Raw genomic sequence first — 3,394 nt, forward strand, 5'->3', positions numbered from 1 at the left:
CCTCTCTCCTGTTTCCCTTCTAAGTGTTGTCCACTGCTTCCAGCCTATTCCCATCTGCCTTGTCCTGACTTGAATCACCTTCCTGGGGAAGGGCCCCCTCCTCTGCCTGTTTCTGAACCAGCACCTACTTTTTCCCTATCAACAGCTCCCTTTCCTGGTTCATTCCATTCCTTAATATGTATCAACTCAATTTAATAAGCAAGTGTTTATTTAGCAATAGAACTGGGTCAGACCCTATCATGCCCTTGAGGAGGAAGGCAAACTAGAAGCTGTGATTGACTTAACAGATAAGACAATTAAATAACAGGATACATAAGTGAGGAGAGACCTTAGTGACTCCCCAGCTTAGTTCCTCATTTTGTAGGTAATGTTTAAGAGAAATGACCCAGTCCTACTTTCAAGGAGTGTGCTATGTGCAAGGAGGTGCACATAGCATAGACCCATGGAAGAGGAGGGATCTGAGAAGGACTTTGAAAAAAGTGTAGGAGAGGCTGTGAGAAAACAAGGCCGGTGTCCTGACTGAGGACAGGAAGGAGGCATTGCGATGGAAATTGGGCCCCATTTTCTTGGGGGATTGGCAAGAGGACCGATGGACGGGGCGGCCCACACAACTGCCGGAACCTCTGGCAGTTTTCAAGCAGATTGACCTTCCTGCTGGAACACAGCAGATGAGGTGAGGTTCTCCTCTATCCAGGTCTGTCCTTAGTGCCTTATGCAGGGTCTAACCCCCATGGACACAAACAGGGTGTGTGTCTGGAGTGCTTTGGGGATTAGGTCCCATGAGCACAGGGACCTGGAGATGCTTCATCTAGAGAAGGGAAGGTTTGGTTTGGGAAACATGGGAGTAATGTTTAATATTAGATAGGCGGTCACATGGGATATTTAATTAGCACTGTGGAATTTAGAGAGAGGCAGGTTTCACTTCACCGTTGGGAAGTACTAGGTTCTAACACACCTCCGTGCCCTGGAAACAGATTGAGCTACCACAGATTGAATCCCTTGGGAGGAAGGAATTTCAGTCCCTGAATGTGAACAGCTGAGACTGGATGAGAACAGAGAGATGTCAGATGCCCAAGCTTCTGTGTCCACTCCCCGAGAGTCCACTAGGGTAAGCCAGTCATCATGGTAGCCTCATGTTCATCTTCATGTCTGAGGTTCAGCCCCAGAGCAATTTCCCTGTGGCCATCTGGCTGGGAGACATGTTTCATTTGCCTCCCAGAGGAACAGGCACCTTATTTGCCTCCCAGAATAGATCCACATCCAGAAGAATGTAATGGAGACAGGCAAAAACACAGAAGATTGCATAGGTTTAGGAAAGAAGATGGCAACAAGGTTCTGTTGGGTTGCATCTGAGGAATCTTAGGTACCTAAAAAAATAGGTCTGGAATTAAAATAAGATGTTAGTGTTGAAGGTATAGAAATGGGAGTTAAAATGATAGCATGAGGCTTATCTAGGGAGATCATGCAGCTCCAGATGAGTGTGGACTGAATGTCTGGTAGGGTTTTGGGGAGGATGAAGTGAGAGTGGAATTTGGCCATGATCAGCCCTTACAGTCGGCCGGAGCCCTGCCCTGGCCAGCTGTGTGTCCTTGGGTATGCCAAGGTGAAGTTTCCTCTTCTGCATAACAGTGAGATTGTCCACAAGAGATTTAAGGTTCTTCTAGCTTAGACACTACAGAATTTACATCTTAAGATTTTAGCGATTCAAATCAAATTCCAATCCAGAAGCAGATACCAGGGCTGATCTGGGCCACCTCAGGAGAATAGCAGGGTCAGTGTCCAGAGGGGCTGGTCCTGGTGGGAGGGCCTTGAGGAAGGGAGACAGAAGAGAAGGATAAATGTTATTTGAGGTGGGAAAGAAAAAAATCGGACTGTCCTCAGTCCCTTCAGTCAAGCATTGCAGAAGCTGTGTCTGCCTGCCAATTGTCTGACAATCAGACTGAGAATGTCCCCACAGGACCTCACGGGGGTTGCCTGGTCCATGTTCCACAAAGCAGGAACAACTGCTGGTTAATTATGCAGACACAAGGTGACAAGTGCAGCTGTCTCTAGAGTTAACTCTCAAGGAGCTGCAACTTTTACAGTTAGCTCCCAGTCAAATGTAGGGGACAGGCTTTTCATGGTCCTAGGAGAAATAGGTCTACTGGGCTTGTCCAACCCAAACCCGGTCCCCTCTATCACCCTCAGGGTTGCTTGGCCTTGCCTCTGCCATGCCTGACACTGGCTTTCTGCTGGGAGGAAAGAGCTTGCTCTGTTGCTGGCTGTGTGGAACACAGAGGGAAGTGGCAGACAGTCTGGGCCCAGCACTTGGGTATCTTACTGTAGCCATGTGAATCATCTCTCCAGTTCAGACCTGCCCCTGGGAAAAAGAGTCCAGACCTCATCACGAATGCTTTCTTAGGAAAAAAATGAACAGCTGGAGAATGCTCCTGATCAGGAGGCCTGAAGGATGCTGGGATGCAGCCTTCAAGATGGAGCAGCCAGGATGCCAAGTATCCCTCTCGCCCAGATCCAAAGGCATTTTTTCTTACTGATCCATATTGACCTCAGGAGATGTCTCAACACAGCACCCCAGTCAGTGGAGGTGCCACATAAGATGAACTCTTAATCATCTCTAAACTAGAGAGTTAAACTCAACAATAGCAAATGACTTTGGGTTTATGTATATGTCGTGTTTCCTCTGGCAACTGCACAGAATCATCTCTAAATATCACGTCTACAGTTGGCAGGAGTGGCATGTATAATACAAAATGTCTGGTGGCCCTATTGTCACAAAACCTGTATAAAAGTAATTCACAAATGGTTTTTTAGAACTGATGACAAAAGGTTACTCGTTATCACTTTTCTACTTAATTTCCTAAAAGGGCAATTTGAAATCACATTGGGATTCTCACAATTTTGGTTGACACTCAAGTAAATTGCAGCTACTTATGAAGCACTTTTGAATGAATACATGAAGAATGAACAAAATGAAAGCTCTTCTGTTGCCCTCAGTGTCACTGGTGTTCTGTATTTCTTCCTGAAACCTTTCCATTGCTTTAAAAACCTTTCTAAAGTGAAAGCAATCTCTTTATAAACTGCAACATACCGGTGATGAGTTTTTACTGTGGAAACATTCTCTATGCCTGCAAACCAAATCACCCACTCTCTTTTCCTGGGAAGCACATCTTTCTCAGAGCAGAGCTTTGCAAAAAGCGGAAACCAAAGCTTCCATGAGGTGATAGTTACAGCTGCTCTCTCTTCCTGTTGCCTCAGGTGCCAAGGTGCATAGGGGCAAGGTGGCAAGGCCTAGCCTGGGCAGAACTTGTTGGTCATTATCTTTGCAAACTGACTTTCTGAACAACTGTGGTTTATTTCACTTTGGTGTACTTCTACTCAACTCTTCTCTAGTACG

At 46.2% G+C, this 3,394-nt stretch overlaps 1 long non-coding RNA gene across 1 annotated transcript; it reads left to right on the forward strand.

Moving 5' to 3' along the window:
• Window positions 1-339: 339 nt before the first annotated feature.
• On the forward strand, window positions 340-2,987 carry LOC111528222. The gene is made up of 2 exons (XR_002726914.2): window positions 340-673; window positions 2,188-2,987. It is a non-coding gene; the product is annotated as an uncharacterized LOC111528222 (long non-coding RNA).
• Window positions 2,988-3,394: the final 407 nt, after the last annotated feature.

Source organism: Piliocolobus tephrosceles, chromosome 15, assembly GCF_002776525.5.
Source record: "Piliocolobus tephrosceles isolate RC106 chromosome 15, ASM277652v3, whole genome shotgun sequence".
NCBI lineage: Eukaryota > Metazoa > Chordata > Mammalia > Primates > Cercopithecidae > Piliocolobus > Piliocolobus tephrosceles.